This window comes from Hemitrygon akajei, chromosome 7 (assembly GCF_048418815.1).
Source record: "Hemitrygon akajei chromosome 7, sHemAka1.3, whole genome shotgun sequence".
Classification (NCBI taxonomy): domain Eukaryota; kingdom Metazoa; phylum Chordata; class Chondrichthyes; order Myliobatiformes; family Dasyatidae; genus Hemitrygon; species Hemitrygon akajei.
This window is the reverse complement of record NC_133130.1, coordinates 9,061,402-9,089,051: the sequence shown is the minus strand read 5'-3', so window position 1 is coordinate 9,089,051 and position 27,650 is coordinate 9,061,402. Positions and strand designations below refer to the sequence as shown.

The 27,650-nt window shown below is 43.7% G+C and overlaps 1 long non-coding RNA gene across 1 annotated transcript; it reads right to left on the bottom strand.

The window, feature by feature from the left end:
- Positions 1-9,221: 9,221 nt before the first annotated feature.
- LOC140730208 (uncharacterized) lies at positions 9,222-27,014 on the bottom strand. The gene is made up of 3 exons (XR_012099530.1): positions 25,225-27,014; positions 23,361-23,514; positions 9,222-9,309 (listed from the first exon to the last, which is right to left on the bottom strand). It is a non-coding gene; the product is annotated as an uncharacterized lncRNA (long non-coding RNA).
- Positions 27,015-27,650: the final 636 nt, after the last annotated feature.

The following is a 27,650-nucleotide window of genomic DNA, read 5'->3' as shown; positions in this document are numbered from 1 at the left end:
GGGATTTGATTAGTGAGGTGTCTGGTTTAAATCAGCACGTCATGGGTCGACCCTGTTCTATGGATCGGTGACTACACTGGATACAGATTGGTGAGCATATTTCACAATGGGAAAAGATAGGAGATACCCTGAAAGTAATCATTCTCGCTGAGTACCAGCTGTAGGTTGGGCGATAGGTTGTTCAGTGATTGAATTTTGCAGGAGAGGAAAATGGCCACTGGCGTAGAAGGGGAGTTGAGACCTGGCTGAGGGGACGTAAGGAAATTATTACACCAGAGGGTGATGAATCTGTGGAATTCATTGCCACAGACAGCTGCGGAGGTCAGGTTACTGGGGTGGGTATATTTAAAGCAGAGCTTTATAGATCCATGATCAATCAGGACGTCAAAGGATACAGGGAGAAGCCAAGACAATGGAGCTGAGAGGGATAATAAGTCACCAGGATGGACTGGTGGAACAGACCTGATGGGCCAAATGGCCTTCTTCTGCTTCAATGTCTTATAGTCTTGTGATCTTATGGTACAGATCATTCATGGGCCTGGTGAATGGGGGTAGGATTGGAGGGGCCAAGTGATCTGCACTACTTGTGCTGTCATGTTTCACACCAAGGTCATGAACTAACAGAGGTAAGCAGACACTGCTAAGACTGTGTTCTTTTGCAAAGAATAACTTTATTTTTCAGTTTACCAATTGCTCAATTAATACATTGATGGCAGGTCCTATCTTTTACACCCAGCTAGCTTTTTCACTCAGCTCCATCACTGGTGCTAAGGGTTGACTTCCTGGCTATCCTTGATAATTAAGTTCCGATCAAGGAGGCTGGTCTCTATGCTTTCCAGGAACTGGGTGCCTTGTCAAGGTTATATCCCTGCCCACTGCGCTTCCAATGCCTGGTCTGTTTGAACATCTTGCCGAAAATAGTTTTCATATTAATCGTCTTTGTCAATTACATTGTTCACGAATCCTCCCTCCCCCGTTTTTTTCTTCTGCTTCCGTTTTCCATGTGGTTTTCCCTGGCGGAAATGTTCCATCTTATATTGCCTTTTTTAATTGGGGTTAGCTGCTTTGCAGCCATCGATACATACCTGCAGACAAATGAAAACAAAGATCACTTTCAACACTGTAGTGCCCATTGCATTTCCAGCAAACTTTTAGGAAGAAAACTTGATATTGGACAAAGGAGTCATCTAGAGAGCAATCCCTGCAGAAAGTAGGGAGTGGGGTGGAGGGAGGTACTGAAAGTTTGCTTGTGACGATGGTGGGAGTGATATAAAATGAAGTTCTGGATATGGTTGTATGGGGTGTTTGGTATGGACAAGAGGAACCTGTTATGATGCAGTGAGGGCACAGTTTAAGTGAGAGGTGTATCGGAATTGGTTGACACATATACGTAGATACAGTGAAAAGCTTCTCTTGCAAACTGTTCATCTAGATCAGATCATTACGCAGTGTGATGAGGCACTGGGTGTTGACTGCATCCACTTCAGCAAGACATTTGCGAAGGTCCCGGATATGAGTTTGGTCAAAAAGCTTCAGTGACTCGGCATTCAGCATGAGGTAGTAAATTGGATTAGACATTGGTTTTGTGGGAGAAGCCAGAGACTGGTAGCAGATGGTTGCCTCTCTGAATGGAGGACAGTGGCTCATGGTGTGCGCAGGGATTGGTGCTGGGTCAAATGTTGTCTGTCATCTATATTGATGATCTGGATGATAATGTGGTCAACTGGATAAGCGCGTTTATGGATGAAGTAAAGATTGGGGTGCAGTGGACAGTGAGTTAATTCTATCAACGCTTGCAGAGGGATCTGGATCAGCTGGAAAAATGGGCTGAAAATGTCAGGTGGAATTTAATGCAAACAAGTGCAAGGTGTTGCAGTTCAGTAGGACCAACCAGGGAAGGTCTTATACAGAGAAGAGAAGCGTACTGTGGAGTGTGGTAGAAGTGGGAATAGAGGTACATATTTCATTGAAAATAGTGTCAGAGGTAGATAGGGTCGGAAAGAAAGCTTTTGGCACATTGGCCTTCATAACTCAATGTACCGAGTACAGGAAATGGAATGTTATGTTCAACTCGTATAATCTTGTATAATGAACTCCTAATCTGGAGCATTGTAAGCAATTTTGGTTACCTACGTGCCTACAGGAAAGATGTAAGCAAGGTTGAAAGAGTACAGAGTAAATTTACAAGGATGTTGTCGCGCCTGGTGGACCTGAGATATAAGGAAAGATTAAATGGGTTAGGACAGCATTCTTCAGGATGTAGAAGATTTAAAGGAGATTTGATAGGAGTTTGCTACACTATGAGTGTTATAGATTGTGTATATACAAGTAGGCTTTTTGTACTGAGGTTGGGTGGTGCTTCAACCAGAGGTCATGGGTTAAGCTTGAAAAGGTGAGACATTTAAGAAGCATATGAGGTGAAATTTCTTTGCTCAGAGGGTTGTAAGAGTGTGGAAAGAAGCTACCAGCACAAGTGATGCATGCAAGCTCAATGTCAACCATTTGCAAAGTTTGGTTAGGTACATGGATGGAAGGGGTATGGAGGGCTATGGTCCCAGTGCAAGTAGGCAAATGGTTTTGGAATGGACTAGATGGGCTGAATGGTCTGTTTCCGTGCCGTAGTGTTCTTTAGCTCTCTGCTTATCACCTTTTTGGGGCTGTACTGCAAGCCCCAATGACCAACAGAAATTAGAGCAGGGAGATTGCAAGAAGTATTGGCTTGTGATGGTGGAGCTTTTAACTTTCCTAACCGAGTCTGGGATTGCCATAGTGCTCAAGACTTAGTTTGGGTAGACTTTGTTCAACAATGTTTCCTCGGCCAATATATCGTGGCCTTTTACTGGACAGAAGGTAAGTTTGACCTTCTCCTCGGAAATAGGTCAGGACAAGTGGGTGAGGATCAGGCTGATGATCACTGACATTTGTTGTTTTGCTGCAACCATACCATGCAATACACATAAAAATAGACTAAGTTACAATAATAGATACAAAATAAATCAATAATGTCAAGAAGAGCCATTTAGTGAGGTAGTGTTCACGGGATCTTGGACCATTCAGAAATCTGATGGCGGAGATGAAGAAGCTGTTCCTAAACTGTTGAGAGTGTGTTTTTTTATTTATTTAGAGAAACAACACAGAATGGTCCTTCTGGCCATTTGACCACACCACCCAGAAACCGCAACAATCCCAATTTAACCCTATCCTACTGACGGTACAACTATTACACTGACCAACTAACCTACCACTACGTCTTTGGACTGTGGGAGGAAATAAGAGGACCTTGAGAGAACCCAGCATTTCAGGGGGAAGATGTACAGAGACTCGGCTCCCTGAATTCCTACTTCCTCTCATAGGCCCTTTCAGCTCATGAAACACAGCAATCCGTTTCCCATCTATTTAACCCTAGCTGAATAATAGTACAATTTATAATAATCAACTAACATTCTAACCAGTACATCTTTGGAATGTGTGACGAAACCAGAGCACCTGGAGGAAATCATAACTGTCATTGGAAGAACCTACAAACTCCTTATGGAATGGTACAGTAATTGAACTCCGAGCTCCAGAACACCCCAAAATGAAATAACGTCATGCTAACGACTATGCTACTATTGTGCCTTGAATTGGGATGATGCTCTTGGGCTTTGCGGAAAAAGAGGTAACCTTAACAAATGGAATCCTTGCAAGGTTCACTGCGTGGACTCTTTTTTTCTTTTACATAGCAGTCTTCTCCCCAATAAACTTTCACACCCTGACTAATGAAGAACTTATCAACTTCCACCTCAAATACATACAACAACTTTGCTTCCTCAGCTGCCCGTGACAATGAATTCCACAGATTCACCACTCTCTGGCAAAACAAGTTCCTTCTAATCTTGTAATATTGTATGGAACTGTTCCTGTCCGTGTACCTGTCCAAATGTCCTTGTGTTTGATGTAATATCTCACTAAAACCATTCCTGTCCATGTGCCTGTCCAAATGTCCTTGTGTTTGACCTAATATCTCACTAAACTAATGTTGAAATACAATGTTGGAAAGCATATAGTCATGCACTTTGGTGGAAGAAATATACAGGCAGACTATTATATAGATGGGTGGAGCATTCAAAATGCAGAGATGTAAAGGGACTTGGGAGTCCTTGTGTAAAATACCTGAAATGTTAACCTCCAGGTTGAGTCAGTTGTGAAGAAGGCAAATGCAATATTGACATTCATTTCTAGAGGTATAGACCATAAGAGCACGGACGTGATGTTGAGGCTCTATAAGGCACTTGTGAGACCACACTTGGAGTATTGTGTGCAGTTTTGGGCTCCTTATTTTAGAAAGCATATAATGACATTGGAGAGGGTTCAGAGAAGATTCACGGGAATGATTCTAGTAATGAAAGGGTTCCCGTATGAGGAACATCTGGCAGCTTTTGAGCTGTATTTCCTGGAGTTCAGGAGAATGAGGGGGGATCTAATGGAAAATTCTGAACATTCAAAGGCCTGAACAGATTAGATAAAGCAGTTATTTCACATGGTAGGTGACTCCAGGACAAGAGAGCATGACCTCAAGATTGAAAGACGTCCTTTTAGAACTGAGATGCGGAGAAGTTACTTCATTCAGAAGGTGGTAAATCTGTAGAATTTGTTGCCACGAGCGGCTGTGGAGGCCAGGTCATTGGATATATTTAAGGCAGAGATAGAGAGGTTCTTGATTAGCCAGGGCATCAAAAGGTATGGGGTGTGGGGAGTGGGGATGACTGGAAGAATTAGATCAGCCCGATTGAATGGCAGAGAGGCCTCAATGGGCAGAATGGCCAGCTTCTGCTCCTATATCTCATGGTCTTATGGTGTAAACAGTTCCCATCCGTGTAGCTGTCCAAATGTCCTTCTGTTTGACCTAATACCTCGCTAAACGGTTCCCATCAAATGTCAGAGTGTTGGAACTAGTATCAATATTCTTACACATAAAGTGTGAAAGAGAGATGAGAGTGGATATTGGACCACTGGAAAACAGAGAACCATTGACAGAGGACTGAGCCACTGAGCCACTCTCAAATTCATTCAAATTTAAATTCATTGACAAACCAGGTAGGACTTGCACGGTGAGCGGTAGCGTACTGACGAGTGTGGTAGAACAGGGTGATCTGGGAATGCAGATACATCTATAATTCCTTGAAAGTGGTATTATAGGTAGGTAGGATAGTAAAGCTGTAAATTTTACTAGCGCCGTTGGGAATGGTTTAATATCTTCTTCGGCTGTCCATCGATTTAGATGTTGACTAAGGCCTGGGCAAGGTTGTATGGAAGACCAGCAGTTGCCCATACTGCAAGTCTCCCCTCTCCACGCCAACGATGTTGTCCAAGGGAAGGGCAAGGGCTGATATAGCCTGGCACTGGTGTCGTTGCAGAGCAATGTGTGGTTCAGTGCCTTGATCAAGGACACAACACGCTGCCTCAGCTGAGGCTCGAATTAGCGACCTTCAGATCACTAGACCAATGGTTTAACCACTTGGCCACGCAACAGCACGTTAATAAAATATGGTTTAATATAATATGGCAGGGTGATGGGAACCAGGATGATGGAGCTGAGGATGAGCCAACAGGTTTACAAGTAGATGATGCGTGTAACATGAACGTAAGGAAGGACAAGCCAATGATTGGGTACAAGTGCAAACAGAACAAAGAGTTAAATTGTACCACAGAGGCAAAATTCAAAAGGGCAAAGAATGCAGGACTGAAGGTGCTGTATTTAAATATGCATAGTAATCGAAATAAGGTGGACAAACTCGTGGTGCAATTAGGGATTGGTCAGTATGACACTATGGGTATCACTAAGTCATGGCTGAAAGAAGACCATAGTTGGGAGCTTAGCATCAAAGGATATACTTTGTATCAAAAGGACAGGCAGGAACACGCATGCCGTAGTGTGGCTCTGTTGGCAAGAGACAAAATTACATCTTTAAAAAGAGGTGACATACAGTCAGAGAATGTTGAATCTTTGTGGGCAGAGTTAAGAAATTGCAATGGTAAAAAAAATTATGGAGATCATATACAGGCCTCCCAATAGTAACCAAAATGTGGGGTTGAGCTTGCAAAGGGAGCTGGAAAAGGCATGTAATAAGGGTAACAACATAATTGTAATGGGGGGATTCAATATGCAAGGGGATTGGGAAAATCAGGTTGGTGTCAAATCGCAAGAGGGAGAATATGTTGAGTGCCTATGAGATGGCTTTTTAAAGCAGCTTGTTCATGAGTCTACTCAGGGAAAGGGTATCTTCGTTATGGTGTTGTGTAATAACCCAGATCTTATTGGGGAGTTTAACATAAAAGAACCCTTATGAGGCAGTGATCATAATACAATTGAATTCATCCTGCAGTTTGAGAGGGAGAAGCATAAGTCACATGTATCAGTATCACAATGGAACAAAGGGAATTACAGAGGCATGAGAGAGAGAGGAGCTTGCCCAGGTGCATTGGAGGAGGATACTGATGTGTACGATGGCAAAGCAGTGATGGCTGAAAATTTTGGGAATTGTCCACGAGGCACAGGATAGATAAGTCCCACAGAGGAAAAAATTCTCAAATGGCTAAGGTAGTCAACCATGGCTGATGAAGTTAAGGACTACGAAAAGTCAAGGGAAGGGCATATAAGGTAGCAAAAGTGAGTGGGAAGTTAAATCCAACAAAAGGCAACTAAAAAGCTATAAGATGGGAAAAGATGAAATGTAAGGGCCTACTAGCCAATAATATAAAGAAGAATACCAAAAGATTTTTTTTTCAGTTATATAAAGAGTAAAAGGAAGGTGAGAGTTGATATTGAACCACAGGAAAATGATGCTGGTGAGGTAGTAATCAGAAACATAGAAGTGGCAGATGAACTTAATGAGTACTTTTTACTTTACTTCACTGTGGAAGACACTAGCAGTGTGCTGGAGGTCTGTGAGTGTCAGGAAGCAGGAGTGAGTGCCATTGCTATTACAAAGGAAAAAGTGCGAGGCAAACTCAAAAGTCTTAAGGTGGACAAGTTACCTGGGCTAGATGGACAACATCCCAGAGTCCTGAGAGAGGTTGCTGAAGAGATAACGGATACATTGGTCATGATCCTTCAAGAATCACTTGATTCTGGCATGGTCCCAGAGGACTGGAAGATAGCAAACGTCACTCCATTCTTTAAGAAGGGAGGAAAGCAAAAAAAAAAAATCTGGAACAGTTGGGTTGAAGGGCCATTTCTGTCTGTATGACTATGGATTGAAGTGTGAGGTGTGGCACTTCTTGAGACAAAATGTAAAAGGGAGAGTGAACAGTTACTGCCAGAACCATTAACAGTGTTGCCATACAGAGGGTTCTGACAGTTCAAACCAATCGCTCCTTACACAGGTTGCTAGGGTGGCTAGGAAGGGTAAAGCATGCTTGTATTTATTAGAAACATAGAAAACCTACAGCACAATACAGGCCCTTTCGCCCACAAAGTTGTGCAGAACATGTCCCTACTTTAGAAATTACAGGGCTTACCAATAGCCCTCTATTTTTCTGAGCTCCATATACCTATCCAAAAGTCTCTTAAAAGACCTTATCATATCCGCCTCCACCACTGTTACTGGCAGCCCATTCCACGCACTCACCACTCTCTGAGTGGAAAACTTACCCCTGACAACTCCTCTGTACCTACTCCCCAGCACCTTAAACCTGTGTCCTCTTGTGGCAACCATTTCAGCCCTGGGAAAAAGCCTCTGACTATCCACATGTTCAATGCCCCTTATCATCTTAGTCAGGGCACTGAGTTCATAGGTCAGTGAGTTATGCAGAGACTGACAAGGTTCTGCAGAACTTTCAAGCCACACACATGATGCTGGAGGAACTCAGCAGGGAAGCAGCATCTAGGCATGGAAGTGAACGGTCGGTGTTTCAAACTGAGACTCTTCATCAGGACTGGAAAAGAAGAGGACAGAAGCCGGAACAAAAGGGTATGGGAAGAGGGGAGAAAAGGAGCTGGCAGGTGGGGGTAGGGGAGAAAGAGAATGATGTGAAAATCTGGGAGGTGATAGGTGGAAGAGGCAAAGAGCTGAACGAGATGAAATGTGATAGGAGATATTAAATGGAGGGAGGTGGGAAATAAGAGAGAGACTTGCCCATTAACAATAGTGGTGTTTAACAGAATCTTAGAGAAGTCATACAGGTGTGCAGAGATTGGGGGGGGGGGGGGCGGGGGTGGGAGAGGGCTATTGTGCAGCCAGAAGGGATTTGATTAGTGAGGTGTCTGGTTTAAATCAGCACGTCATGGGTCGACCCTGTTCTATGGATCGGTGACTACACTGGATACAGATTGGTGAGCATATTTCACAATGGGAAAAGATAGGAGATACCCTGAAAGTAATCATTCTCGCTGAGTACCAGCTGTAGGTTGGGCGATAGGTTGTTCAGTGATTGAATTTTGCAGGAGAGGAAAATGGCCACTGGCGCAGAAGGGGAGTTGAGACCTGGCTGAGGGGACGTAAGGAAATTATTACACCAGAGGGTGATGAATCTGTGGAATTCATTGCCACAGACAGCTGCGGAGGTCAGGTTACTGGGGTGGGTATATTTAAAGCAGAGCTTTATAGATCCATGATCAATCAGGACGTCAAAGGATACAGGGAGAAGCCAAGACAATGGAGCTGAGAGGGATAATAAGTCACCAGGATGGACTGGTGGAACAGACCTGATGGGCCAAATGGCCTTCTTCTGCTTCAATGTCTTATAGTCTTGTGATCTTATGGTACAGATCATTCATGGGCCTGGTGAATGGGGGTAGGATTGGAGGGGCCAAGTGGTCTGCACTACTTGTGCTGTCATGTTTCACACCAAGGTCATGAACTAACAGAGGTAAGCAGACACTGCTAAGACTGTGTTCTTTTGCAAAGAATAACTTTATTTTTCAGTTTACCAATTGCTCAATTAATACATTGATGGCAGATCCTATCTTTTACACCCAGCTAGCTTTTTCACTCAGCTCCATCACTGGTGCTAAGGGTTGACTTCCTGGCTATCCTTGATAATTAAGTTCCGATCAAGGAGGCTGGTCTCTATGCTTTCCAGGAACTGGGTGCCTTGTTAAGGTTATATCCCTGCCCACTGCGCTTCCAATGCCTGGTCTGTTTGAACATCTTGCCGAAAATAGTTTTCATATTAATCGTCTTTGTCAATTACATTGTTCACGAATCCTCCCTCCCCCGTTTTTTTCTTCTGCTTCCATTTTCCATGTGGTTTTCCCTGGCGGAAATGTTCCATCTTATATTGCCTTTTTTAATTGGGGTTAGCTGCTTTGCAGCCATCGATACATACCTGCAGACAAATGAAAACAAAGATCACTTTCAACACTGTAGTGCCCATTGCATTTCCAGCAAACTTTTAGGAAGAAAACTTGATATTGGACAAAGGAGTCATCTAGAGAGCAATCCCTGCAGAAAGTAGGGAGTGGGGTGGAGGGAGGTACTGAAAGTGTGCTTGTGACGATGGTGGGAGTGATATAAAATGAAGTTCTGGATATGGTTGTATGGGGTGTTTGGTATGGACAAGAGGAACCTGTTATGATGCAGTGAGGGCACAGTTTAAGTGAGAGGTGTATCGGAATTGGTTGACACATATATGTAGATACAGTGAAAAGCTTCTCTTGCAAACTGTTCATCTAGATCAGATCATTACGCAGTGTGATGAGGCACTGGGTGTTGACTGCATCCACTTCAGCAAGACATTTGCGAAGGTCCCGGATATGAGTTTGGTCAAAAAGCTTCAGTGACTCGGCATTCAGCATGAGGTAGTAAATTGGATTAGACATTGGTTTTGTGGGAGAAGCCAGAGACTGGTAGCAGATGGTTGCCTCTCTGAATGGAGGACAGTGGCTCATGGTGTGCGCAGGGATTGGTGCTGGGTCAAATGTTGTCTGTCATCTATATTGATGATCTGGATGATAATGTGGTCAACTGGATAAGCGCGTTTATGGATGAAGTAAAGATTGGGGTGCAGTGGACAGTGAGTTAATTCTATCAACGCTTGCAGAGGGATCTGGATCAGCTGGAAAAATGGGCTGAAAATGTCAGGTGGAATTTAATGCAAACAAGTGCAAGGTGTTGCAGTTCAGTAGGACCAACCAGGGAAGGTCTTATACAGAGAAGAGAAGCGTACTGTGGAGTGTGGTAGAAGTGGGAATAGAGGTACATATTTCATTGAAAATAGTGTCAGAGGTAGATAGGGTCGGAAAGAAAGCTTTTGGCACATTGGCCTTCATAACTCAATGTACCGAGTACAGGAAATGGAATGTTATGTTCAACTCGTATAATCTTGTATAATGAACTCCTAATCTGGAGCATTGTAAGCAATTTTGGTTACCTACGTGCCTACAGGAAAGATGTAAGCAAGGTTGAAAGAGTACAGAGTAAATTTACAAGGATGTTGTCGCGCCTGGTGGACCTGAGATAGATTAAATGGGTTAGGACAGCATTCTTCAGGATGTAGAAGATTTAAAGGAGATTTGATAGGAGTTTGCTACACTATGAGTGTTATAGATTGTGTATATACAAGTAGGCTTTTTGTACTGAGGTTGGGTGGTGCTTCAACCAGAGGTCATGGGTTAAGCTTGAAAAGGTGAGACATTTAAGAAGCATATGAGGTGAAATTTCTTTGCTCAGAGGGTTGTAAGAGTGTGGAAAGAAGCTACCAGCACAAGTGATGCATGCAAGCTCAATGTCAACCATTTGCAAAGTTTGGTTAGGTACATGGATGGAAGGGGTATGGAGGGCTATGGTCCCAGTGCAAGTAGGCAAATGGTTTTGGAATGGACTAGATGGGCTGAATGGTCTGTTTCCGTGCCGTAGTGTTCTTTAGCTCTCTGCTTATCACCTTTTTGGGGCTGTACTGCAAGCCCCAATGACCAACAGAAATTAGAGCAGGGAGATTGCAAGAAGTATTGGCTTGTGATGGTGGAGCTTTTAACTTTCCTAACCGAGTCTGGGATTGCCATAGTGCTCAAGACTTAGTTTGGGTAGACTTTGTTCAACAATGTTTCCTCGGCCAATATATCGTGGCCTTTTACTGGACAGAAGGTAAGTTTGACCTTCTCCTCGGAAATAGGTCAGGACAAGTGGGTGAGGATCAGGCTGATGATCACTGACATTTGTTGATTTGCTGCAACCATACCATGCAATACACATAAAAATAGACTAAGTTACAATAATAGATACAAAATAAATCAATAATGTCAAGAAGAGCCATTTAGTGAGGTAGTGTTCACGGGATCTTGGACCATTCAGAAATCTGATGGCGGAGATGAGAGAAGCTGTTCCTAAACTGTTGAGAGTGTGTTTTTTTATTTATTTAGAGAAACAACACAGAATGGTCCTTCTGGCCATTTGACCACACCACCCAGAAACCGCAACAATCCCAATTTAACCCTATCCTACTGACGGTACAACTATTACACTGACCAACTAACCTACCACTACGTCTTTGGACTGTGGGAGGAAATAAGAGGACCTTGAGAGAACCCAGCATTTCAGGGGGAAGATGTACAGAGACTCGGCTCCCTGAATTCCTACTTCCTCTCATAGGCCCTTTCAGCTCATGAAACACAGCAATCCGTTTCCCATCTATTTAACCCTAGCTGAATAATAGTACAATTTATAATAATCAACTAACATTCTAACCAGTACATCTTTGGAATGTGTGACGAAACCAGAGCACCTGGAGGAAATCATAACTGTCATTGGAAGAACCTACAAACTCCTTATGGAATGGTACAGTAATTGAACTCCGAGCTCCAGAACACCCCAAAATGAAATAACGTCATGCTAACGACTATGCTACTATTGTGCCTTGAATTGGGATGATGCTCTTGGGCTTTGCGGAAAAAGAGGTAACCTTAACAAATGGAATCCTTGCAAGGTTCACTGCGTAGACTCTTTTTTTCTTTTACATAGCAGTCTTCTCCCCAATAAACTTTCACACCCTGACTAATGAAGAACTTATCAACTTCCACCTCAAATACATACAACAACTTTGCTTCCTCAGCTGCCCGTGACAATGAATTCCACAGATTCACCACTCTCTGGCAAAACAAGTTCCTTCTAATCTTGTAATATTGTATGGAACTGTTCCTGTCCGTGTACCTGTCCAAATGTCCTTGTATTTGAACTAATATCTCATTAAACCCTTCCTGTCCAAATGTCCTTGTGTTTGATGTAATATCTCACTAAAACCATTCCTGTCCATGTGCCTGTCCAAATGTCCTTGTGTTTGACCTAATATCTCACTAAACTAATGTTGAAATACAATGTTGGAAAGCATATAGTCATGCACTTTGGTGGAAGAAATATACAGGCAGACTATTATATAGATGGGTGGAGCATTCAAAATGCAGAGATGTAAAGGGACTTGGGAGTCCTTGTGTAAAATACCTGAAATGTTAACCTCCAGGTTGAGTCAGTTGTGAAGAAGGCAAATGCAATATTGACATTCATTTCTAGAGGTATAGAACATAAGAGCACGGACGTGATGTTGAGGCTCTATAAGGCACTTGTGAGACCACACTTGGAGTATTGTGTGCAGTTTTGGGCTCCTTATTTTAGAAAGCATATAATGACATTGGAGAGGGTTCAGAGAAGATTCACGGGAATGATTCTAGTAATGAAAGGGTTCCCGTATGAGGAACATCTGGCAGCTTTTGAGCTGTATTTCCTGGAGTTCAGGAGAATGAGGGGGGATCTAATGGAAAATTCTGAACATTCAAAGGCCTGAAAGGATTAGATAAAGCAGTTATTTCACATGGTAGGTGACTCCAGGACAAGAGAGCATGACCTCAAGATTGAAAGACGTCCTTTTAGAACTGAGATGCGGAGAAGTTACTTCATTCAGAAGGTGGTAAATCTGTAGAATTTGTTGCCATGAGCGGCTGTGGAGGCCAGGTCATTGGATATATTTAAGGCAGAGATAGAGAGGTTCTTGATTAGCCAGGGCATCAAAAGGTATGGGGTGTGGGGAGTGGGGATGACAGGAAGAATTAGATCAGCCCGATTGAATGGCAGAGAGGCCTCAATGGGCAGAATGGCCAGCTTCTGCTCCTATATCTCATGGTCTTATGGTGTAAACAGTTCCCATCCGTGTAGCTGTCCAAATGTCCTTCTGTTTGACCTAATACCTCGCTAAACGGTTCCCATCAAATGTCAGAGTGTTGGAACTAGTATCAATATTCTTACACATAAAGTGTGAAAGAGAGATGAGAGTGGATATTGGACCACTGGAAAACAATGCTGGAGAGGTAGTAATGGGGAACAATGTAATAGAGGACGAACTGAATAAATATTTTGCATCAGTCTTCACGGTGTAAGACACTAACAGTATGGTAGAAATTCCAGATATTGGGGGCATGGAATGTGTGAAGTTACTATAACTATAACTATAGAGAAGGTTCTTGGGAAACTGAAAGGAACTGATAGATGGATAGTATAGCAAGTAGTCACACCAAGGCTTCGGGAGACAGATAAGTGGATAACAGTCAGGGGAGGGAAGGGCAAGACTCAGATACTTGAGAGTAACCCTGTGGCTGTCCAGCCTGAACAATAATTAATTCTGTTTGAGTACTGTTGGTGGGTGGGGGGGGGGGTGGCCTACCTGGGGGAAGCAACATTGGCCACACGTCTGGCACAGAGTTTGGCCCTGTGACTCAGAAGGGTAGGGAAAGGAAGAGGATGGCAGCAGTGATAGGGGACTCTATAGTTAGGGAGTCAGACAGACGATTCTGTGGAAACAAGAAAGAAACTAGGATGGTAGTTTGCCTCCAAGGTGCCAGGATCCGGTATATTTCAGATTGCGTCTACGATATCCTGCAGTGGGAAGGAGAACAGACAGTGGTTGTGGTATATATTGGTACCAATGACATAGGTAGGAAAAGGGAGGAGATCCTGAAAACAGACCACAGGGAGTTAGGAATAAAGTTGAGAAGCAGGACCACAAAGGTAGTAATCTCAGGATTACTGCCTGTGCCACATGACAGTGAGTATAGGAGTAGAATAAGGTGGAGGATAAATGCATGGCTGAGGGATTGGAGCAGGGGGCAGAGATTGAGATTTCTGAATCATTGGGACCTCTTTTGGGGCAGGCGTGACCTGTACAAAAAGGACGGGTTGTACTTGAATCCCGGGGGACCAATATTGTGATGGAGAAGTTTGCAAAGGCTGTTGGGGAGGGTTTAAACTGGAATTGCTGGGAGGTGGGAACTGAATAGAAGAAATGCAGGAAGAGGCGGTTGGCTCACAAATAGAGAAAACTTGTAGAAAGTGCAAGAGGGAAGATAGGCAGGTGATGGAGAAGGGACGTATTCAGTCCGATGGTTTGAGATGTGTCTATTTCACTGCAAGGAGTATTATGAACAAAGCGGATGAGCTTAGAGCATGGATTAGTAACTGGAGCTATGATGTTGTGGCCATTACAGAGACTTGGATGGTGCAGGGGCAGGAATGGCTACTTCAAGTGCTAGGCTTTATATGTTTCAGAAAGGATAGGGAGGGAGGCAAAAGAGGTGGGGGCATGGCACTGTTGATCCGAGATAGTGTCATGGCTACACAAAAGATATGTCATTGAGGGGTTGTCTGTGGGAGATTGGGAACAGGAATAGCCAATAACTCTACTGGGTGTTTTTCATAGACCACCCAATAGTAACAGGGACATCGAGGAGCAGATAGGGAGACAGATTCTGGAAAGGTGTAATAACAGGGTTGGTATGATGGGAGATTTTAATTTCCCAGATATTGATTGGCATCTCCCCAGAGCAAGGTGCTTAGATGGCGTGGAGTTTGGTAGGTATGTTCAGGAAGGTTTCTTGACACAATATGTAGATAAGCCTACAAGAGGAGAGGCTGTACTTGATTTGGTATTGGGAAATGAATCTGGTCAGGTGTCAGATCTCTCAGTGGGAGAACATTTTAGAGATAGTGATCACATTCTATCTCCTTTACTATAGCATTGGAGAGGGGTAGGACCAGACAAGTTAGGAGAGAGTTTAAGTGGAGTAAGGGGAAATATGAGGCTACCAGGCAGGAACTTGGAACATAAATTGGAAACAGATGTTGTCAGGGAAATATACGGCAGAAATGTTGCAAACGTTCAGGGGACATTTGCATGGAGTTCTACATAGCTACATTTCAAAGAGACAGGACGGTATGGAACCGTGGTGTACAAGGGCTATTGTAAATCTAGTCAATAAGAAAAGAAAAGCTTATGAAAGGTACAAAAACTAGGTTATGATAGAGATTTTGAAGATTATAAGGCTAGCAAGAAGGAGATTAAGAATGAAATTAGGAGATCCAGAAGCAGTCATGAGAAGGCCTTGGCGGACAGGATTAAGGAAAACTTCAAGGCATTCTACAAGTATGTGAATAGCAAGAGGAAAAGACATGAGAGAATAGGACCAATCAAGTGTGACAGTGGAAAAGTGTGTATGGAACCAGAGGAGACAGCAGAGGTACTTAATGAATACTTCGCTTCAGTATTCACTACGGAAAAGGAACTTGGTGATTGTAGGGATGATTTACAGTGGACTGAAAAGCTTGAGATTATAGATATTAAGAAAAAGGATGTGCTGGAGGTTTTGGAAAGCATCAAGTTGGACAAGTCACTGGGACAGGATGAGATGTACCCCAGGCTACTGTGGGAGATGAGGGAGAAGATTGCTGAACCTCTGTTGATGATCTTTGCATCATCAATGGGAATGGGAGAATTTCCAGAGGATTGGAGGGTTGCAGATGTTGTTCCCTTATTTAAGAAATAGAGTAGGGAGAGCCCTGGAAATTATAGATCAGTGAGTCTTACTTCAGTGATTGGTAAGTTGATGGAGAAGATCCTGAGAGGCAGGATTTATGAAAATTTGGAGAGGCATAATATGATTAGGAATTGTCAGCATGGCTTTTTCAAAGGCAAGTTGTGCCTTATGAACCTCACTGAAATGTTTGAGGATGTGACTAAACACATTGATGAGGGTAGAGCAGTAAAGGTAGTGTATATAGATTTCAGCAAGGCATTTGATAAGGTACCCCATGCAAGGCTTATTGAGAAAGTAAGGAGGCATGGGATCCAAGAGGACATTGCTTTGTGGATACAGAACTGGCTTGCCCACAGCAGCCGAAGATTGGATGCAGACAGGTCATATTCTGCATGGAGGTCTGTGACCAGTGGTGTGCCTCAGAGATCTGTTCTGGGACCCCTACTCTTTGTGATTTTAACAAATGACCGGGATGAGGAAGTGGAGGGATGGGTTAGAAAGTTTGCTGATGACACAAAGGTTGGAGGTCTCATCGATTGTGCGGAGGGCTGTCAGAGGTTACAGCGGGACATTGATATGATGCAAAACTGGGCTGAGAAGTGGCAGATGGAGTTCAACCCAGATGTGTGAGGTGGTTCATTTTGGTAGGTCAAAGATGATGGCAGAATATAGCGTTAATGGTAAGACACTTGGCAGTGTGGAGGATCAGAGGGATCTTGTGGTCTGAGTCCATAGGACACTCAAAACTGCTATGGAGTTTTGTGGTTAAGAAGGCATACAGTGCATTGGCCTTCATCAAACATGCGATTGAGTTTAAGAGCCGAGAGGTAATGTCATAGCTATATAGGACCCTGGTCAGTCTCCACTTGGAGTACTGTGCTCAATTCTGGTCGCCTCACTACAGGAAGGATGTGGAAACCATAGAAAGGGTGCTGAGGAGATTTACAAGTATGTTGCCTGGATTGGGAAGCATGCTTTATGAGAATAGGTTGAGTGAACTCGGCCTTTTTTCCTTGTGCGGCGGAGGATGAGAGGTGACCTGACAGTGGTGATGACGAGAGGCATTGATCACGTGGAAAGTCAGAGTCTTTCTCAACGGGCTGAAATGGCTAGAATGAGAGGGAACAGCTTTAAGGTGCTTGTAGGTAGGTACAGAGGAGATGTCAGGGGTAAGTTTTTTTATGCAGAGGGTGGTGTGTGCATTGAATAGGCTGTCAGCAAGAGACTCCTGGATTGGTACATGGAGCTTAGAAAAATAGAGGGCTCTGGGTAACCGTAGATAATTTCTATAGTAAAAAGACGTTTGGCATGCCTTTGTGGGCTGTAGGCTTTCTATGTTTCTATGTCTGAAGATGGATAAGTCACCTGGACCAGAAGGTGTACAACCTAAGGTTCTGAAAGAGTTGGTGGAAGAGATCATGGAGGCATGTGTAATGATCTTTCAACAATCGCTAGTTTCTGGGATGGTTCTGGAAGATTGGAAAATTCCAAATTGTTACACCATTCTTCAAAATGGTAGAGGCAGAAGAAAGATAACTATAGGCCAGTTAGTCTGATCTCAGTGGTTGCGAAGATGATGGAGTCAATTATTAAGGATGCGTTCTCAGCATACTTGGAGGCACATGATAAATTAGGCCATTGTCGACATGGTTTCCTCTAGGGAAAAACATTGCCTGACAAATTTGGTGGAATTCTTTGAAGAACAAACAAGACAAAGGAGAACTGGTTGATGATGTGTCTTTGGATTTTCAGAAGGCATTTGACCAGGTGACAAATATGAGGCTGATTTTCAAGTTACGAGCCTATTATATTACAGGGAAGATTCTTGCATGGATACAGCAGTGGCTGATTGGCAGCAGGCAAAGAGTGGGACTAAAGGGAGCAAACATGAGGAAATCTGCAGATGCTGGAAATTCAAGCAACACACACAAAATGCTGGTGGAACGCAGCAGGCCAGGCAGCATCTATAGGAAGAAGTACAGTCGACGTTTCGGGCTGAGACCAGTTGCTTGGATGTGTCAGTAGCACAAAAAAATCTGTGGAGAAACTCAGCAGGCCAGGCAGAATCTATGTCCCTGCATCTGAAACCGGTTAAAGTGGGCAGTACAGTAGTACAGCGCTTTACATGATGGCGATCACCAATTACGCTTCAATTCCCAACTCCGCCAGGAAGGAGCTTCAACATTCTGCCCGTGGCCGTGTGGGTGTTCCGGTTTCCTCCCACATTCCGAAAATGCACGGATTAGGGTTAATTTGTTGTGGGCATGCTATGGTGCTAGATGGGCTTAGACAGAGTGGACTTGGAGTGGATGTCTCTTAGAACAGAGATGAGGAGGAATTTCTTTAGACAGAAGGTGGTGAATTCATTGCCATAGTAGCTATGGAGTCCAGGTCATTGGGTATATGTAAAGTGGAACTTGAAAGCTTCTGGATTAGTCAGGGTTATGTAGAGCAGGCAGAAGAATGGGGCTGGTGGGGCTAATAAAAGGCCGCACTGGGAGCACCGGACGCAGTATATCACACCAGCTGACTCACAGGTGAAGTGTCACCTCCAGGTGAGGTGACCCGACGCAGACTGGGAGACCGTTATGCTGAACGCCTACACTCTGTCCGCCAGAGAAAGTAGGATCTCCCAGTGGCCACACACTTTAATTCCATGTCCCATTCCCATTCTGATATGTCTATCCATGGCCTCCTGTACTGTCAAGATGAAGCCACACTCGGGCTGGAGGAACAACACCCTATATTCTGTCTAGGTAGCCTCCAAGCTGATGGCAAGAACATTGATTTTTCTAACTTCCGTTAATCCCCCCTCCCCTTCATACCGCATCCCTTATTTATCTATCTATCTATCTATCTATCTATCTATCTGTTTATTTATTTATTTATTTCCCATCCCTCCCCCTTTTTTCATTTTCTCTCTCTGTCCCTCTCACAATCACACCTTGCCTGCTCTCCATCTCCCTTTGGTGCTCTCCTCCCCTTTCTTTCTCCCTACACCTCCCATCCCATAATCCTTTCCCTTCACCAGCTGTGTATCCCTTTTGTCAATCAACTTTCCAGTTCTTAGCTTCACCCCTCTCCCTCTGGTCTTCTATCATTTCAGATCTTCCCCGTCCCATCCCACTTTCAAATCTCTTACTATCTTTTCTTTCAGTTAGTCCTGACGAAGGGTTTTGGCCCTAAACGTCGACTGTACTTCTTCCTATAGATGCTGCCTGGCCTGTTGCATTCCACAAGCATTTTGGGAATAAGGGGACTGCAACAGATTTGGAGAATGGGCAGAGAAATGGCAGATGGAATACAATGTTGGGAAGTGTTCGGGCTTGCACTTTGGTCGAAGTAATGGAAGGGTTCTGACCGAGGGTGTCGGCCCGAAACGTCGACAGTGCTTCTCTCTATAGATGCTGCCTGGCCTGCTGTGTTCCACCAGCATTTTGTATGTGTTGCTTGAATTTCCAGCATCTGCAGATTTCCTCGTGTTTGCTAATAAAAGGGCTGACTGTTTTCTAAATGGAGAGGAAATGAAAAAACGGAGGTGCAAGGGGACTTGAAAATCAATGTGCAGGGATCCCCCAAAGGTCAATTTGCAGGTTGAGTTTGTGGAGAGGAAGGAAAATGCAATGTTAGCATTCATTTCAAGAGCACTAGAATATAAAAGCAAGGATGTAATGTTGAGATTTTAGAAAGCCTCACTTGGAGTATTGTGGGCAGTTTTGCACCCCTTATCTCAGAAAGAATATGCTGAGACTGGAGAGGGTTCAGAGGAAGTTTGTGAAAGTGATTCCAGGTTTGAATGGCTTGTCATATGAAGAGGTCTGATGGCTTTGGGCATGTATTCACTACAATTCAGAAGAATGAGCGGTGATCTCATTGAAATCTATTGAATGATGAATGGCCTTGATATTGTGGCTGTAGAGAGGATGCTTCCTTTGGCGGGAGAGCCTAAGACCAGAGTACACAGCCTCAGATTAGAGAGGCATGGTGCTGGAGCAGAGGTGAGGAAGAACCTCTTTAGCCAGAGAGTGGTTAATATGTGGAATTCTTTGCCATAGGCAGCTGTGGAGACCAAGTCTTTATATATATTTAAAGCAGAGGTTGATAGATTCTTGACTGGACAGGGCATGAATGGATACGGAGAGAAGGCTGGAGATGGGGCTTTGAGGAAAATTGGTTCAGCCATGATGAAATTGGTGGAGCAGACTCAATGAGCCAAATGGCCTATTTCTGCTCCTTTATTTGTGGTCATGAGGTCTAAACTGTTCCTGTTTCAACTATCCTTCTGTTTGATCTAATATTGTACTCAATGATTCCTGCCAATATATTTGTCCAAATGTCTTTGTGTTTGACCAAATATCCCAATAATTCATTCCTGCCATATACCTGTCAAACGATCCTTCTGTTTGATCTAATATTGTACTCAGTGATTCCTGCCAATATATCTGTCCAAATGTCTTTGTGCTTGACCTAATATCTAGCTAAACCACTGAAATGTTAAGAGAGTCATGGAACATTTTAACATGCTGGTCAATTGGGAAAATCAGAATGGCAATGTATCTCAAGGGAGTGAGTTTGTTGAATCCCCCGAGGTGGCTTTTTAAGGTGGTTTGTCATTGAGCATACTGCATTGCATGTTATGTAATGAAATGGAAGCAATTAGGGAGGTAGAGATCACAATATGATTGAGTTCAACTTGAAATTTGATAGGGAGAAATTAAAGTCTGATGTAGCAGTATTTCAGTGGAGTAAAGGAAATTACAGTGGTATGAGAGAGGACTTGGCCAAAATAAATTGGAAGGAGCTGCTGGCAGGGGTGTCAGCAGAGCAGCAATGGCCTGAGTTTCTGGGGAAAATAAGGAAGGTGTAGGATAGATGTATTCCAAAGACAAATAAATACTCTAATGACAAAATAGTACAACCGTGTCTGACAAGGGGCATTAAACCTAATGTAGAACTGAAAAAGAAGGCATACCATAAACCAAAAATTCGTGGGAAGACAGAGGATTTGGAAGCTTTTAAAAACATACAGAAAGCAACTAAGAGACTCATTAGAAGGGACAAGCTGAAATATGAAAGCAACCCAGTGAACAATATCAAGGTGGAAAGAAAAAGCTTTGGAGAATGGGCAAGAAAGTGGCCACCAAAATATAATGTTGGAAAATGCATGGTCATGGACTTTGGTAGTAGAAATAAATGTGCAGACTATTTTCTAAACGGGGAGAAAATCCAAACATCTGAGACGCAAAGAGTCTTGGGAGTCCTTGTACAGAGCAACATGAAGGTTAACTTGCAGGTCGAGTTGGTGGCAAGGAAGGCAAATGCAATGTTAGTATTCATTTCAAGAGGTGTAGAATACAAGAACAGGGATATGTTGCTGTGTCTATAAGTCCAATAAGGCATTTGTGAGGCCTCACCTTGAGTATTGTGAACAGTTTTGGGTTCCTCAACTAAGAAAAGTTGTGCTGACATTGGATCGGATTCAGAGGAGGATCACAAGGATGATTGCGGGAATGAAAGGGTTATCATATGAGGAATGTTTGATGACTTTGGGTCTGCACTCGCTGGAATTCAGAAGGATGAGGGCAGGATCTCATTGAAACCTTTCAAATGTTGAAAGGCCAAAACCAGAGTAGATATGGAAAGGATATTTCCCATGATGAGAGAGTCCAGCACAAGAACGCACAGACTCAGAATAGAGGGGTGTCATTTAAAATAGAGATAGGGAGCAATTTCTTTAGTCAGAGGGTGGTAAATTTGTGGAATCTGCTACCACAGGCAGCTGTGGAGGCCAGGTTGTTGGGTGTATTTAAGGTTGAGATTGATTGGTTCTTTCAATCCATGAAGCCATGGAATCAACGGTTACAGAGAGAAGGCTGGGGAATAGGGTTGAGGAGCGATAAAGAAACGGATCAGCCATGATTGAATGGTGGAGCAGACTCGATGGGTCAAATGGCCTAATTCAATTCCTATGTCTCAATGTCATATTGTCTAAACCATTCCTGTTCATGTACCTGTCCAAATGTCCTTGTATTTGACCTAATATCTTACCAAACCGTTCCTGTTTGTGTACCTGTCCAATTATCATTGTTTGATATAATGTCCCACTAAACCATTCCTGCCATGTACCTGTACAAATGTCAGTGTGTTTGACTGAATATTCTACTAAACCATTCTCGTCCAGATACCTGTCCACATGTTCCTTAAACCTACAGTTTTCCAACACGACCTATGAGGGAAAAAAACCCTTGCCTCCAATGTCCTCTTTAAAATCCTATCCTTCCCATCTTCAACCTATGTCCTCAAGTTATAGACTCATACCTTCCCCATCCTGGGAAAAAACTGACTGGGTCCAGAGGAGATTGACGAGAATGATTTTGGCAATAAAGTGGTTACTATGTGAGGAGTGTTTGATAGCATGTGAATCTAGGCTTGCTGGATTTCAGAAGAATGAGGGGCAGGAGGGGGGTTGTCTCTTTGAAACCTTTCAAATATTGAACAGCCTAGATAGAGTGGATGTGAAGAGAAAGTTTCTAATATTGGCAGAGTCCAGGTCCAGAGGGCACAGTCTCAGAATACAAGGACATCTTTTCAGAACAGAGATCAGTGAGAATCTCTTTCGCTGGAGGGTACTGAATCTGTGGAAATTGTTCCATCAGGCAGCTATGGAGGCAAAGTCATGGTATTGGAAGTGGAGGCTGATAGTTTCTTGATTAGTCAGGAAACCAAAGGGAGAAGGAGGGAAAATGAAGTTGAGAGCAACAATAAATCAGACATGATGGAATGGCAGAGCAGGCTTGATGGGCTGAATGGCCTAATCCTGCTCCTCTATCTTATGGACTTCCTATGCCTTTGGTAACATTATAAACCTCTATAAGGTTATCCGTCAGACACCTTTGCTCAAGGCAACATGGTTTCTTCTGCACACACCCTAGCTAAATCCCAAGCTTCCAACACACAGGTCTGGTCTTACCAATGTCCTGTACATCTGTAAAATTATGTCCCAACCTTTGTATTGAGTGTCCAGTTCAATGAGGGTAATCCTGAGAGTAAATACCAACAACACAAGAGATTCTGAGATGCTGGGATCGCGAGCAAAACTCACAAAATGATGGAGCATCACAGCAGCTAGGCAGCATCTATGGGAATGAATAATCAGTCGATGTTTCAGGCTGTGACACTTCATGGGGACGTGAAAGGAACAGGGAAGAAATCAAACTAAGTAGGAGAATAAGCCAGAGGCTGATGGGGTGATGGGGAGGGTGGGTGAAGTGGGAAGCTGGGAGGTGATAAGTGGGAAAGGTGAAGGCTGAAGAAGACATCTGATATGAGAGGAGAGTGGACCATGGAGGAAAGTGAAGAAAGGGGGAAGATCCACAGGTGAGGGGTGCACTAAAATGAAGACAATTGGAAATGTAAAGTTCAGGAGAGAAGAAAAGACCTGGGGGAGGCGAGGGTCTGCAGGAACTCAGTCAGTCAGGCAACATCTATGGGAGGGAATAAAGAGTCAATGTCTGGGACCAGGGGCACACCGCGTTCTTTGTCTGCAATCGTGGCCAACAGAGGCTTTGGCTTCACTGCAACTTACCATCATCTCCTCAAATACGGACAGATCGGTGCATTTTTTTTCCATTACGCAATTCAGCAAATCACCAGACACAGCCCACAGAGTAAACAGAACAGGCAAGAGAACTCTCCATATCGACAGCCACATCATAAGCAGAAGACAGGATCAGCAGTGTCTACGAGGTTAAAAAATAAAGCATTCGTCATTAACCCCTCCGTTCCAGTGCCCTGTGACACAGACTGTATTCCCACTGACATTAAACCAGCACCCTTACACCATCCTTCAGTGACCCCTCTCTTCCAGCACTCTGTGTCTCTGATGGTATTCCGATTGATGATAATCCAGCACCCTCACAATGTCCATCAGTAACTTCTCTGCCCCAGTGTACTGTGTCACTGATTGACATTAACTGAGCTCCCTCACACTATCTGTCAGTGACTCCTGCTAACTAGCACCCTGTGTCACTTACTGTATCCCCACTGATGTTAATCCAGCTCCCTCAGTGAACCCCACTTCCAGTGCCATATCACAATGAATGTTAATCCAGCTCCCTCAGAGACCCCTCTCACTGACAGAGAGTGAGTAACAGAGAATATTACAGCCCACCTGTGGTAACAACATTTTAACCTACTCCAAGATCAATCTAACCCTGCCCTCCAACATCACCCGGTAATTTTCTATCATCCTGCTGCCCATCGCAGGGTCTCTTAGATCACCCGATTGTAACTGCCCCTACTACCACCCTTGGTGACACATTCCACACACCCACCACTCTTTGTGTAAAAAAAACCTCCGATACCCCTCCCCTATGCTTTCTGTGAATCACATTAAAATCATGCCTTCTTGGTTAAGTGATTTCTGCCCTGGAAAAATGGCTCTGGTTATTCACCCCATCTATACTGTTTATCATCTTGTACACTCCTCTCAAGTCACCTCTCACCCTCCTTCACTCCAGAGAGAAAAATCTCAACTTGATTAGCCTATCCTCATAAGACATGCTCTGTAATCCAGGCAGCACCCTTGTAAATCTCCTCTGCACACCCTCTAAAGCTTCCAAATCCTTCCTACAATGAGACGACTAAAGCTGAACACAATACCCCAAGTGTGACCTCACCAGGGTTTTATAGAGCTGCAACACCACCTTGAGTTTCTTGAACTCAAGCTACTGGCCAACACACCATATGCTTCCTTAACAACTCTTTTGATTCAGGCAGCAAATTTATAGACGTGGACAACAAGATCCCTCTGTTCATCCAACCTCCCAAAAATCCGGCCGTTAACCCTCCACCATCCAAAGTCAAACACTTCCTATTTTTCTGGGTTGAACTCCATCTGCCACTGTTCAGCCCAGCTCTGCAACCTATCAAAGTCCTGTTGTAACTTATGCCAAACATCTACTCTATCCACAACACACCAATCTTCATATCATCTGTAAATGTTTTAACACAGTTTGCCACTTCTTCAGCCCCATCATTTATAAATATCAGAAAGAGCAGGAATCTCAGAACAGATCCCTGTGGAAAACGACCGGTCACCGACCTCCAGGCGAACACCACAAAAATATATGCAAGTTGGCGTTGCGATTCATATCGCCAATGTATGGCAGCTCAGAAAAGTGCTCACAATTCACAGTGAGAACATGAACTGATGGGACCTCGAAAGCAAGTCCACAGGCTGTGAAGTCAGTCCAGTACTGTGTGGTGCTGTATAGCACCAAACTGAAGCAGCTCACAATACTATCAGATATTCTACTAGATAATCTCCTTGTGAACTACCATCACTACAAATCACAGCCTGTACTTTCCCTTTGAGAAACATACTTTTGAACGGTCTAAACAAACTAGCAATTCAGCAACCTTCGCTCTCATGAATACAGATACCGCACCTTGGAGTAGACGACAGGAGACAGGTGAGAGAACGCGCTGGGTCCGGCTTTAAACCATCGGGATCCTGGACTGGCTTCAAAGTTCAAAGTTCGAAGTACAATTTATTAACAAAGTAAGTAAATCATACACAACCTTGATAATCATTTTCTTGTAGGCCCCCACAGGAAAACAAATACAGTGGCAAGCATTTGGTCCATATCGACAGACAAGGAAACTCATCAAACTCAACAACAGTTTTATTGTGATAAACATTAAAACAGACCGGGCACCATGACCCAGAGATAGAGCAGCTCCATCTCATAGACCAGGGAGGGAACCATCACACACCCTGGTCACATGTCATTTCCTTGCATTTTCAGAAGGTATCTGATAAGGTGCCACACGAGGCTGCATAACAAGATAAAATCCCGTGGCACCACAGGACAGATACTGCGGGGATAGAGGAAATGCTGACAGGCAGGAGGCAGTGCATGGGAATAAAAGGGGGCCTTATTCAGTAACTAGTGGTGCAGCTGGACATTGACAATTCAAAAAAATGAGCCAAAAAGTGGCAGATGGAATACGATATTGGGAAATGTATGGTAATTCATTTTGGTAAAAGGAACAATAGTGTGGACTATTATCTAAATGGGGAGAAAATTCAAACATCAGATGTGCAAAGGGACTTAGGAGTCCTCATTCAAGACGACCAGAAGGTTAATTCAAAGGTTGTGCTGTGGTAAAGAAGGCAAATGCAATGTTGGCATTTATTTCGAGGGGAATATAATATAAAAGCAAGGAGATAGTGCTGAGACTTTATAAGACACTAGTCAGGCTGCACTTGGAGTATTGTCAACTGTTTTGGGGCTCATATCTCAGAACAGATGTGTTGTCATTGGAGAGAATCCAGTGGAGGTGCACAAGGATGATTCTGGGAATGAAGGGGTTAACATAGGAGGAGCAGTTGGCAGCTTTGGGCCTGTACTCACTGGAATTTAGAAGAAATGCGGGGTTATCAGATTGAAACCTGCTGAATCTTGAAAGAACTAGATAAAGTTAATGTGGAGAGGATGTTTCCTAGGTGGGGGTGTCCAGAAGTAGACGGCACAGTCTCAAAATTGAGAGGCAACTGTTCAGAACAGAAGCAGGGAGGATTTTTTTTTAGCCAGAGAGTAGTGAATCTGTGGAATGTTCTGCCACAGGCTGCAGTGGAGGCCAAGGCCAGTGGTACATTTAAAGTGAAAATTGATTATTTTCTAATTGGTCAGGGCATCAAAAGTTATCGCGAGAAGGAAGATTTATGGGGTTGAGCGGCACTCAGGATCAACCATGATGGAATGGCAGAGTAGACTCGATGGATTGAATGGCCTAATTCAGCTCCGACGTCTTATGGTCTTACAATTACAGTTAGGGTGACCCACAAATACACAAGCCAATAACTGTTTAATTGAACTTAAAATGTTACAAATGAATGAACTTCCCACTGTAATCCCTCGACCACATTTTAACACAAAACAATAAACAATGCTGGTCATTAGAAATACAGGGCGGGCTGTTGACCACGCTCCCTCCCCCAGAGCATCACAATGCATAGAATTCATGAAAGTCCAGTGTGTAAAAGCAGACAGATCATGTCAATAATAAAATAATGAACAAATAATACATAGAACATGAACTACAGGGAACCCGAAAGTGAGACCGCAGTCCAGCACTGAGGTGAGTGAAGGCGGTTACGGCGCCGTTTTGCACACTGGACGTCAGTCAGTCTTTGTTCCGTTCTTTGTGGATATTATTGTATTTCTTTGTTTTCCTGTGGACCTGCAAAAATGAAAATGAATCTTAAGGTTGTATATGGTATAGAAACTTGGACAATGGATGCACTTTGAACTTTTGAACCCTCTGCCTTCTTTTCATCTGCGTTGCCAAGATCCCGTAGATCTCGTGCCTCCCAGCTTTCTTATTGACCCTACTAAGGGAACCTTATCAAATGCTGTACTAGAAGCCTTATACAGTCCACCACAGCCACAGCTCTACCTTCATCAATGTGCTTTGTCACATCCTCAGAGAATTCATTCAGGCTCATGAGACATGAGCTGCCCCTCACAAAGCCATGCTGACTATCCCAAAGTCAGACTATGTTTTTCCAAGTGCTCATAAACCTTCTCATCACCTCGTTGTGCTCTATGTTCTAAAAGCTCAAGGCTGAACTGGCGGAGCATGAAGCTGTTCGGGATCTGGATGGACTAATTAACTTAGCTATCCGACTTGATAATTGGATGTCAGAACACCAGCGAGAGTGTTGCGGTAAATTCCCCAGATATGACCACTTCTAACTCTGATCTTCACCCACATTTTCTACTCATCCAAGTACCTCATTGCAAATGTCCATTGCAAACAAGTGACCCCTGGAGAGAGGTGAGAGAGAGAGGGTATGTGAGTGAGGGAT